Here is a 12,677-nt window from a genome sequence, read left to right on the forward strand (position 1 = left end):
GCCCTCCCCGCTTCCATTGGCTCCCGCCGTGCCCCGCCCCCGGCGGCGGGCGGGGAAGCGGCGCATTGGCTCTGCCGCCCGTCACTTGAGAAACAGCGGGCAAGGATTGGGAACGGACGCGGAGGCCCGGCCCGCGCCGCCGATTGGCGGATTGAGCCGCCAATCGAGTGCCTGCGGCGGAAAAAAAAATAAGGAGAGAGAAATAAAAAAAAAAAAGACGCGAGGCGAAGGGAGCCGGAGCCGGGTGGGCGGTGCTGCGTGCTCCGCGCGGCGTGGGCGGGGCGGCGCTGCTCATTGGTCGCGCCGGCTGTCACTCTTTGTCCCATGCGCCCGCTAGGGGCGGTTGATCGGGAAAGGAGAAGCGGGACGGCGGTTTGAGTGACCCGCAGCCGCGCAGCCGCACTGGCGGCGTGAGCGAGCACCGCTACCAGATCCCGTAACCTTCCGCGCCGGGCGCGGGTGGGAGCTGAGAAAAAGTAGTACATACCTTCCTGCCAGAAATTACCTCAGGTCCCGCGGCGGGCCCGGCACGGGGATACCCCTGGGCCGCCTGCCCTCGAGCGGCCAATAAAGCCACAACTAAATCGAAGTTTCAATGCTCCTTGGACAAGGGAGGGTGAAACCTCTTCCCTTAGAGGGCTGGTGTGGGATGGGAGCCATGGCGGCCCCTCGGGGCACGACGCCTCTCTGTCCCCACAGCCATGGCCTGAAGGCGGCATGTCCCTGCTCCCCCGGCCCCTCACCAGGCCCCGTTTCCCTGATCTCATCCCAAAACAGATTTAAACTGCCTGAGGCTTCGTCTCCTGCGATCACGTACAGCTTCAGCCTAGGATGGGCCCTGTGGAGCTGCTGTGATCCTGACAGTCCCCAAGGTGTGACACTGAGATAAGGCCACCCTGAAGCCTGCCTGGCCTCCCTCTGCCTGCTGCTGCCTGCACCAGCCTCAGGGCTGCAGGCGTCACTGCATGGCGTGGGCGCTGCCCCCCCTCATATTCAGTGGCTCTTAAGAGAGCGGTTTTCCCCTCAAGTTGTTTTGTTTTTTTTTTTTAGCAACTGCTTTCAGTAGACTCTTCACAGCTTTAACCACCTGTGGTGTGGTAATGATGTAATATAACCGAATTCCTGCACCTAAGTAAATGCCCAGGCTTACCACAAGTAAATTAGAGCCTGTTGGTGGCCTGCCAGCATGCAAAACCCATCGCTGCTTTGTCTACAGAGGTCCTTGCAGTGATGCCCAGCAGGTTCCCCAAAGCATGAGTAGGAAGCCACAAGATGGGAGTTTAACAGGGTTTGTTTGGGGTTTCTTTGGGTGAAAAGGTCTGTTCCTGCTTTGCTGTAAGTCTGTTGGAGATGCTCTGTTTTTTCACTTCCACTTTTTGATACTTTTCCTTATTCCCCCCCCCCATACATCTGAAATGCAGGGCACTTCTCTTATACCTGAGGTCCCATCTCACCAGCATAACAGCTTGCTTTCCAGAGGCACGCTCCTCTTCCAGACTGAAACGGTTTCTGGTTATGATTCAGCGTCTTGGGCACGTATCCCATCTCAACAGGCTTGGTATTCTCAGGAGCCAGGTGAGGCACCTCTCCCATCATAAATGATGCCCTTCTGACAGAATGATAGATGTGGACTTGCAGAAATCTCCCTCTTGCCTCGTCTGTGCTTGGATTTTCCCAGCTTGAAGCAGACATGTAGCTTAATCAGGTTTTTTGTTGTATTTTTTCCCCCAGTTCCATCAGTTTGAGATTCAAGCCGTTCATGAAATAAACACAAAAGTACAATGGAGAAGATACCCGCTACAGGCAATGCAGAGCTGCTAACAGATTACCGTCATGTTTTTGAAAGATAAGGAGGTGTTCCAGGCATGTTGTACCTGGAAACAGATAGAGACTATTCAGCCAGCACAGCACTTGCTTTGTGGAGGTTTCACTGCATTCAGAGATATTTTTTTCTATGAACAGCAAGTTAATTAAGCTCAGTTTTTCCTATGGATTTGTGTCAGACATTCCCTTCACCTCTCCACTGCAATAAATCCACAGCCCCCTCTCCTCTTATATCCCCAAGGCTAACTTCTGATATATCCTAAGCTCCCTTCTATGTCCCCAATCTACTTTTATTGGCTTGCCGTCTGGGCACAGAGCAGCACATGCTATGGCTGGTTCAGGGCTATGCATGTGCTGGCTGGCCAGCTGCCCACCCTTTCTCTACTGCCAAGGAAGCCAAACAGTGCTGATAAGGGCTGAGCTTTCTCTGCCTTTCTCCCGGGCGGAGCACTAACAAGGTTTTTCTTTTCTAACGCAGCCACTGTTTGCCATGAAACTTGACAGACCTTATATTTCCAAAAGCTCTGTGTCTCTGTTAGGTTTGGTTGAAATAGGTCAGAAGGTTGACAAGCTTATATTGGGGGACTCTGACAAAAAACATTTTGTTTGGGGGGGACAAACCCCCAACATTTGCATAAACCTCCTTTCTTTAGGAAAGGAAATGGCAAGCGGCAGGAGAAATAAAGCAAATGGAAGAAGGCAGTTTGGGTGCTGCAAATCACAGAGCCTAGAAGTTACCTGAGAAGCATGGTTGCTGTGGAGAAGCCAGGCAAGATGTGCATCTGCAACTTAAACACCACTCTAGAAAGGGTTCCCAGCCATACACGGGCAACTGCAGAAATAGTACCTGCTTTGGTAAAAACAAAGAAACAGCAAAACTCAATCCCTGATACCAAAGCTGGATACTATTAACTAAACCGTGTAGCTCAGCACATTTTGGACATTAGTGGTTAGGTACAGATGGTTGACAGTCCCATTTGGATTTGAACCTGCAGGGGAAGATCAGCATCTCTCGCAAGGTGTGTTAACGTGCGTCAGAGGGATCAACATCCTCACAAACAGCGTTCTTGTACAGAGAGACAGAAACAGCACAGTGGTATTTCACAGTCACCTGTCTGCTAGAAAGAACAAGGGAAATAATCTAAGAATGAAAGAAAACATGATGAAATGGTAGCTGGCTGCACTATGCTACAGAGAATACACGTTGACTTCCCAAAGGCTGTGACCAAATTCCCTAAGAGGTAAAAGAAATAGAACACCAATATCAGATAACTTCAAAGACACCTAGGATTTCTAAGTGACCCGACACTATCAGATATCACTATGTGAAGGTGGAGACAAGTGTGAAGTGCAGTGCCAGGAAGGCAGGGCTTGGAGGCAGAGCAGATAGTTTTTGTGTTGAGGTCATTATTACCAATATGTCAAAATGACCTGTTAAACTGAAAAAAAAAAAGGAAGAGCTTTGAACAGAGTTGTGATACAAAAAGATTGGCCAGCATGTTCAAGACAGGAAATAATGGTAAAAATGACCATAAATCCCCCCCATGGAGAACCACTGCTAAATGCTCCCAGATTTCTTAGCTCATTCTATTGAAGCACTAGCATATACTTCAATAAGTGTTTTGTCTCTTACATCAGTGACTGCAGTGCTGCTTCCCTGCTTACTGTAAATGCCATTTGAGCATGTTATTTTCTCTCTAAACTTAAGTGAAGGTAGCTTTCATCATCCACAAATCTGCAAAAGATTATGAAAGAGAGAATGGTGCACAGAGGAGCTGGGTCTGGAAACTGTGAGAGGGACAGATTCCCTTTCGTGCTGCGTTACTTCATGGCCAAATGGCATGAAAGCAGCCTTTCCATGTCATTGTAGGACTGCCTGCCACAGAGGCGAACAGTGCAATACTTGCAAAAACTTCCCCCTGTGTAGGTAACAGCATGAAACAGCTCCTCTAGGATTGAGATTGTGTCTCCCTCAGCCTGAGAGGGTTAAGTACAGGCTTAAACCACTTCTCCTTATATCACATGAAGTTTGTAAGCAGCTTCACACTGTATCACTTCTTGTGGCAGCACGAAGAGGGTTAAAGAGGACACCACACTATGCTTTTCCCGTCACATAATGAGGAGCACATCAGCTGATTTTCAAGACAACTAACTGCTGGCGTACTGTCCAAACAGGCATTACATTAAAGTGACTAGAGAAGAGCTTTAACATCATAAATGAAAAGGAAGCTATTGCATGAGGCATAAAAATCTCCAAAATGAATAGGAGGAACTTCTACTCAGTCATACTGGCATATTAAATATGGGCAAAGGGCCAAGTACTCCTCAAACTTTAAAAAAAAGCTGTGACTTAAGGCTGGGAGCAAAATACATAAAAAGGCATTTCATATTTCTGCTCTTCTATTTATCTTTTCAGTAATGAAATTTCTCTGAAATGTTGAAACTCAAATCTGTTCACTACCTCTTCTGAAATGCAGAAGTATGTTTCCAATATTATATAAATCACTGTCGTTTCAGACTGGGCTGTTAGGAGATTTCAAAGCAAAGCAAAAAAAAAAAGGAAACAGTCCCACAGTGCAAAAAAATTTGACAGCCCTTGATGTAAGCCTTCTGTGTCTGTCTTATACCCTTGTCAAAGTGGACTTAAGAAATAATGTGCTAAAAGCAAAGATATGCCTTTCTGACCCATCATAGTACAAACTGGTTGGTGTTTATGTTATAAAGTACATTACATTTCTCAGATGGAATGGAGTTCCTTAGAAGTGACATCTCCTGTAAGAAATTCATAGCACAATGAGAAGATCTATATATCTGCTCACACTCCTCATTTACATTGTATAATTATGATGAGTAAATGATTTAACTACCTTAACTTATCTTAATTCCTAGTGCCTATTTGCACATAAACCCAGTTGCCCTGAGTAACCAAAAGCAGAGTGAGTTGAGAGAGACAACTTTGGCACAGTCAGACAAACACTTGAGTTTTGAATTATTTTGAGGCTGCGTTAACTTGCTTTACTTTGCACTGAAATGGATCGGGGGCTTTCATACAATCGGGCAGTAAGGTCTTGCTGCAGGAAAATCCCGAAGGCCCGGATCCATCTAGGGAGCTTGGTAGCTCAGATGCAATCATGGATGTTATACGTAAGCTCGGTGAACTCAATTTCGTGCTAGTCTTTTGGCTTCAAAGCCTCGGTTTTACGCCTAACTTTAGGTGTGGTCAGCCACTGCCAATGAACGGTAATGTCTTACACTGCTTGAACTCAAAACACTTTTTAATTATGCTTGGCTGGCAGCAGAGGTTGCAGTTCAGCAGACTGCAGAGCCTCTGAGATGGTTTTGCAGGACCTCCCTCAGGTCCAGCAGCACTTCACTGCTCCCTGCTGAGATAAGGAGGGCCAGGGGCTCCCCATGTGAGCTCCCTGAGGACTGATTTGGACATACTCCCTCCACTCACTGCTAGCTAGGGGATGTCCACTCTCAGTTGTCAATAGTCACTGAAACTGGCTTTTCTTTCCTCTGTTATCCTGATTTTTATAGATTAGAAACGTTTCATTTGTCAGCATTTCTGTTTTTTCTCGGGTTATCCCTCTGTCCTTTCTTATTATTCCAAATACTGCACGATTCATCTGCCTACGTCCTTTATTTTGGATTGGTTGAAGTTGATTAGAAACACATTTATGCTAACCCCAAATAAGCCATCATGAAAGTGAAATAGCTTTGTTTACAAAGAGATTTACACAAGTTTATCTTTATTGACTTAAATAAACAAGTGTAATTTGTGAGTAAGCCTAGGGGACAATAGCTTTGTTTCTGAATTAATGGTAGGCCCTTATCCAGCAAGGATTTGTGTACATGTTTAAATCAACGTAGTGAATAAGCCAGCTGAAGGCTGTGGGATCAGTCATAGGAACAAAATTCAGCATAAATGCAAACCTTGATATGATTAATTTTTCTATTATCCTTATTTCCTTTTTCTGTTTGTTTTTTCCAGCAAGCTGAAATTAATTCATTACAGTGAAATCTGCAAAATAAAAAAAATAGTTTGTGCCTCCCTAGGAAGGATCAAAATAAACCAATTTATGCTGTGATCAGTTATTGCAATACAGTCTGTTTCTGTTTTACACTGTGTAAGATGCACTATGCTAATTAAGCATATGTTTGTATAGATTAATCTCAATGAGATTTACCCCAGTTTTCTACACCATCTGTGCAAGATTGGTAGCCGAGTTGGAAGTGATCTCTGTATATATTGTCTATATTAGTTGATGAAGTGTTTACAATCCTTTGAGGTAAAAGTTTTCTTTATGTTATTATTGGTCTTGCAAAGCTTTAGTTACAGATTTTGAACATTCTCTTTGTGCTTTCAAAAACTACTGATTTATGACAATATAATTTTAAAAGTTATTGTTATTCTGATGGACAGAATAGATCAAGCAAGAATTCAAAGAACCTGAAAAACCCTTTCTTGCTTAGTTTTATTTAGAGATATAACACATATATTACTGTTATGCAGGTGAAGCTATCACCAAATAAAAATGTTGCCATAATAAAAAATTAGACCTTAAAATATACTGGGACTTTATAATTACAAAACTGTCATGTTGTTTATTTCAGCTCTTGGCATTTATCATGATGAATAACTGATGCAAAAAATCTCTATCCTTCTAACAATGCTTGAAGCCAACTGATAGCTTTTTCTGTGTAATCTACAGGGAAGTCTGTGTTAGAGCCTCCATCCCTGGCACTCCGTATCACCAGGGAGGCAGGCTGATTTCTTCAACTGGGGTGACAGAAGAAGGAGCTTTTTGGACAGCCCTGGCATGACACTGTGACAGCCATGGTATTTACAGAGGATGTTGGGCAGAACTCAAGGAGTTGTAGCCAGATGTAACCAAAGTGACTAGTTTGTTCTTTTGTAACTAAGCAACATAGAGATAGGAGTGGGGTAGGCAATGCTTTAATGTTGTGTTTGTACATCTATGGCTATGGATATGCTACTATGCCCAAAGACAATTGGACGAGGAGTAGTACGGACATGCTGCTATGCTCCCAGTACAGCCCCAGCCCATCTTGACAATGAGTCGAGGGGTAGTTAGAATAATTGGTTTGTGTTAGAATAGGAATAAGGGTGCCAAATCATTGTTAGGGACCATGCACCATGAAGAAGGGAAGCAAGTTACATAAGCAAGGTGATATTGCGCATGCCCATAAGAAGGGGTCAACTAAAGGACACACCTGTATGACCACCAAGGACCACCAGAGACCCCCATGGAAGCCCCTTGGAGCTCAAGAACGCATGCGTAATGACCATGCAAATATGATAATTAGTTCTGGGAAATAGAATGAATATGCATGATCATTCTGGGAAATTTGATGCATATGTATGTAATTGGACAATATAAGTTTTGGTTGATGTCACGCTAGGTGGAACGATCCCCCGTGCATCTGGCGCCGCAATAAAGAATGCCTGCTTCTTAATACTACATTGGTGTTAAGGAGTTTGAGTCCCGATTTCGGTGACAGAGTCATCCGTGCCTCTGCCATTTGGTGTAAGAGTCAGCTGTTATTTGTCCTCTCCCAGCTTGGGATCAAGCTGGTGCAAGAAGGCTACATCAACCAAAGCTTATATTGTCCAATTACATACATATGCATCAAATTTCCTGGAATGATCATGCATATTCATTCTATTTCCCAGAACTAATTATCATATTCACGTGGTCATTACGGATGCGTCCTTGAGCTCCGAGGGGCTTCCGTGGGGGTCTCTGGTGATCCTTGGTGGTCATACAGGTGTGTCCTTTAGTTGACCCCTTCTTCTGGACATGCGCAATCCCACTTTGCTTATGTAACTTGCTTCCCTTCTTCATGGTGCATGGTTCCTAACAATGATTTGGCACCCTTATTCCTATTCTAACACAAACCAATTATTCTAACTACCCCTCGACTCATTGTCAAGATGGGCTGGGGCTGTACTGGGAGCATAGCAGCATGTCCATACTACTCCTCGTCCAATTGTCTTTGGGCATAGCAGCATATCCATAGCCATAGGTGTACAAACACAATATTAAAGCATTGCCTACCCCGCTCCTCTCTCTATGTTGCTTAGTTACAAAAGAACATTAGTTACAAAAGAACAAACTAGTCACTTTGGTTACATCTGGTTACATTTCCCCTTTTGGAAGTTTTGAAATAATCATCTTTTCAATACTTCCACTCTTAATCTTTCATATCTCAACATAAGCAGGTGGCTTCTCTCCTGCCATCGGTGTATGATGCTTCATCACTGATTTAAAAATTGCTAGAGTTCCTAGACATTGTCAGTGTCAACATTTTCTTTAAACATTGATAAACCAAACAAATCATCAAAACAACTGTAATCAAAATGATTATTGTCTGTAACAACTCAGTTATCCATCCTTTAAGAGAAAATCCAAAATGTCCCAAAATTTGGCCTAACCAATTTGTTTGCATTTCACTCTTTAAACCTTGAGTCTGCTGTGCCACCCTCTTCATAGCATCTATTTGTTCATTCAAAGCAGCTGTAACATTTGGGACGTGCACACAGCAATCTTGATTTGTGTAGATCCACAACCATCGCTTCAATTCCCCCATGTGTTTCTCTGTTTTTCCTCTGCTATTTTTATCATTATTTGTGGGGTAACTATGATTTGTCGGGTGGGTGTTACCCACCATCCATCCTCATTTTCTACTGCTCTCAACTGTTCTGCCAATAATCTATCCAATTTACCATAATTTGGTTTCGGGGTTGGAAGTTTTACCTGTTTTACTGGTACCAGGGCAAGGATGCTTTGCTCGGCTGCCTCTCTAGCAGTTTTATCAGTCAATCGGTTGCCCACATTTACCACGGTTTGTCCAAATTGATGTGCTTTACAATGCATTACCACTACTTCCTTGGGCTGCTGGATGTCCTGGAGGAGTTGAAGAATTTCTTCCTTGTATTTAATGGGTGATCCTTGAGCTGACAACAGTCCTCTTTCCTTCCAGATAGCTCCATGTGTGTGAATCTGCTTTCTGTGCTGGTGTATTCACAGGGAGAGCTTCAGCTTTCATCACCCGGGTGGTGGTGACCACTGCATACCCCGCCATTCGTTTTCCATCTCGGACAAAACTGCTTCCATCCGTAAACAGCTCCAAATCAGGATTAGGCAACGGTTCGTCCTTCAGGTCCTGTCTGCTAGAATATACCTGTTCAATAGTTTGCAAACAATCATGGTGTAAAGACTCACCCATTTCCGAGCTCAAAAACATTGCTGGGTTCACTGCTGCTGTAGTTTTAAGTTCCACATCGTCTTGTTGCAAGAGAGTGACCTGGTATTTGAGCATGCGGCTTGGGGACAGCCAATGCCCCCCTTTTTGCTCCAAGACAGAAATTACCATATGTGGGACATAAACCGTAATTTTCCGCCCCATGGTTAATTTCCTTGCTTCTTGGATTAAGAGTACAGTTGCTGCCACAGCTTGCAAACATCCAGGCCATCCCTTGCTGACATTATCCAATTGCTTAGAAAAATACCCAACGGCCCGTTTCCAAGTTCCTAATTTTTGAGTCAACACACCCAAAGCAAGATGTTATCGCTCATGTACAAACAATTCAAAAGGCTTTGCTAAATCTGGGAGTCCTAATGCAGGTGCAGACATCAGAGCCTTCTTCAGATTTTTAAAAGCTGTCCAACACTCAGGTGTTCACAACAGGTGATTCTCCTGGGATCCTCTCAAAGCTGCATAATTGAGGATCCACAGTCGACACCACCCGACCATACCCAAAAATGTCCGCAATTCCCGTATTGTTCTGGGTTCTGCAATTTGACAAATTGCTTCCTCTCTGCCTGCTCCCAATCTTCTTTGTCCTTGTGAAATTTCAAAGCCTAAATATATCACAGTCTCTTTCCCAATCTGGGCCTTGCTTTTTGATACTCGGTATCCTGCTTGTCCCAAAAAATTCAACAAGCTGATGGTCACTTGTAAACAGTCTTCCTGAGTCTCTGCTGCTATCAAGATGTCATCTACATACTGCAATATTATTCCTTCTGAATTTTCTTTTTTCCACACTTCCAATTCCTTTGCCAACTGATTACCAAATATTGTAGGACTATTTTTGAACCCTTGAGGTAGCACCGTCCAGGTGAGTTGTGTCTTGAGTCCAGTGGTGGGGCTTTCCCATTCAAAGGCAAATATTACCTGGCTATCTTTGTCTAGAGGTATGCAGAAGAAAGCATCCTTGAGATCAAGTACAGTAAACCACTTCTGTTTTTCTTTTAAGGATGTCAGCAAGGTATATGGGTTAGCTACTACTGGGTAAATGTCTTGAACAATCTGATTCACGGCTCTTAAATCTTGAACTAACCTATATTCCTTGCCATTCTGCTTTTTTCACTGGCAATATCGGGGTGTTATATTCTGATTCACACTCTATCAATAATCCATAATTAAAAAATTTCATTATTAATTCTTCCAACCCCTTTCTAGCTTCCCACTTAATAGGATACTGCTTTTGTCTTACCGGTTTACTTCCAGATTTTAGAACAACTTTTACTGGTTCTGCCAATTTAGACCGACCTGGGATTCCACTTGCCCATACCAAGGGTGTTACTGCATCCTCCACTTCTGCAGGAATTTCTTCCTTCGGTCTTGGTGTGTTCTGTAACATAAAAATTCTCGCTTCCACAGCTTTTGATTCGGGTATTAACAGCTGAGTCTCCCCGTTATTTTTTTTTTTAAATAATTTTTTTAAAAATTATTTTGTGCATTCAATGTACTCAATATATCTCTTCCTAACAAAGGTGATGGACATTCTGGCATATACAAAAATTGATGTGTTACCCATGGCTTTCCTAATTTGAATTTCAAAGGTTGTAAAAATGGCCGATTTTCCTTCTGTCCTGCTCCCCCAACAACACTTATGGTTTTATGACTAAACCCCCCTTTGCATATATTTAATACCAAATATGTTACCCCTGTATCAACTAAAAATTCTACTTCATCATTCCCCAGCTTTAACGTAACCAGGCGTTCAGCTGGGGTTGACTCCCCCGGTCTCCTTCAATCCTCATCATTCAAAGTCATCAACTTAATTGCCTGTAGCGAAATATCCAATTCTCTCACTTTGAGACATTCCCTTTTCCAATGCTACAGGCAGAGCAACATCATCTTAAACTCTTATTCCTTCCCTGTCTTTTTGTTTGTTTGGTTGGGTTTTTTTCCAAAGTCAATACCATAGAATCTTGCAGGATAATCCCACACTGGTTTTGCCACTCCAGATGATTTCTCAAAGCAAAAAAAAAAAAACCTCATAAGGTATTTCATCTCATTTACTTTCCCTTTTGCAAAATAACATTAATTGCAAGATGGTATTATATTGCAATGTCCCATTTTCTGGCCATCTCTCCCCACCTTCCAAGGTATACATTGGCCACCAATAATTACAATATTCAATTAATTGTTTCCGAGTCAAAGGATCATCCCCCAGATCTTTCCAATGTTTTAAAATACATCCCAAATGTGTTCTTTGCGGGATGGGTTTTTTACTCGGAAATGTACCCATTTCCCAAAAGACTAGTGGTTGTGATTGTGCACTATCACAGGCACTAGTCAGAGGGACCCCAACCCTTGTTGGAGCTCCCTCTGGGATTCCAGCCCCCTGCTGGAAATCCCAACCTTGGAGACTTCAACCCCCCGTTGAAGACTCCCCCTTGGGCCCTGCTCCACAGGCTTTCGCTTAGCAGAGACTTTCCAACCGAGGTACCTCTTTAGCCCAACCCTGCGTAGCTTTCGCTGCGCCTTACGAGCAGGCTTTAGTGGGACTCTAACCCACGTCCTATAGTGGGACTCTAACCCATGTCCTACCTAGAGCTCTGTTACCCGTTAGAAGAATGCCTTATTACCTTGTTCCAGGGGATCTTGCTCAGAATTCTTCAGTCCGGGGATCAGAGGTTCTCCCTGAGAATCCCTCGGTGCCGGCTGGAGGTCCTGCGATCCCTCGGATCTGTTGAAATTCAGAAGCAGGGTCCCATCTGGGGTGCCAAAACTGTCACCGAAATCGGGACTCAAACTCCTTAACACCAATGTAGTATTAAGAAGCAGGCATTCTTTATTACGGCGCCGAATGCACGGGGGATCGTTCCACCTAGCGTGCATACCGCAGGTTACATCAACCAAAACTTATATTGTCCAATTACATACATATGCATCAAATTTCCCGGAATGATCATGCATATTCATTCTATTTCCCAGAACTAATTATCATATTCACGTGGTCATTACGGATGCGTCCTTGAGCTCCGAGGGGCTTCCGTGGGGGTCTCTGGTGGTCCTTGGTGGTCATACAGGTGTGTCCTTTAGTTGACCCCTTCTTCTGGACACGCACAATCCCACCTTGCTTATGTAACTTGCTTCCTTTCTTCATGGTGCATGGTTCCTAACAATGATTTGGCACCCTTATTCCTATTCTAACACAAACCAATTATTCTAACTACCCCTCGACTCATTGTCAAGATGGGCTGGGGCTGTACTGGGAGCATAGCAGCATGTCCATACTACTCCTCGTCCAATTGTCTTTGGGCATAGCAGCATATCCATAGCCATAGGTGTACAAACACAACATTAAAGCATTGCCTACCCCACTCCTCTCTCTATGTTGCTTAGTTACAAAAGAACAAACTAATCACTTTGGTTACATCTGGTTACACTGTTATTTCTCCTCTAGTTGATCTGGAGGAAAAGTGTATGTAAGTGTCTCACCTACCACATGTCAGTGCCAGCCAGCTGATTGTCAGCCTACCCGTGAAACTGTCTAGACGCAGTGATGTGCTGTCAAACACACAAAGTTAACA

At 43.8% G+C, this 12,677-nt stretch overlaps 1 long non-coding RNA gene across 1 annotated transcript; it reads right to left on the minus strand.

The window, feature by feature from the left end:
* Positions 1-9,669: 9,669 nt before the first annotated feature.
* On the minus strand, positions 9,670-11,847 carry LOC142402930 (uncharacterized). Its single transcript, XR_012773520.1, has 3 exons — positions 11,730-11,847; positions 10,405-10,486; positions 9,670-10,040 (listed from the first exon to the last, which is right to left on the minus strand). It is a non-coding gene; the product is annotated as an uncharacterized LOC142402930 (long non-coding RNA).
* Between the last annotated feature and the right edge of the window lie 830 nt (positions 11,848-12,677).

The sequence above is a fragment of the Mycteria americana genome (assembly GCF_035582795.1).
Source record: "Mycteria americana isolate JAX WOST 10 ecotype Jacksonville Zoo and Gardens chromosome Z unlocalized genomic scaffold, USCA_MyAme_1.0 Scaffold_18, whole genome shotgun sequence".
Taxonomy (NCBI): Eukaryota; Metazoa; Chordata; class Aves; order Ciconiiformes; family Ciconiidae; genus Mycteria; species Mycteria americana.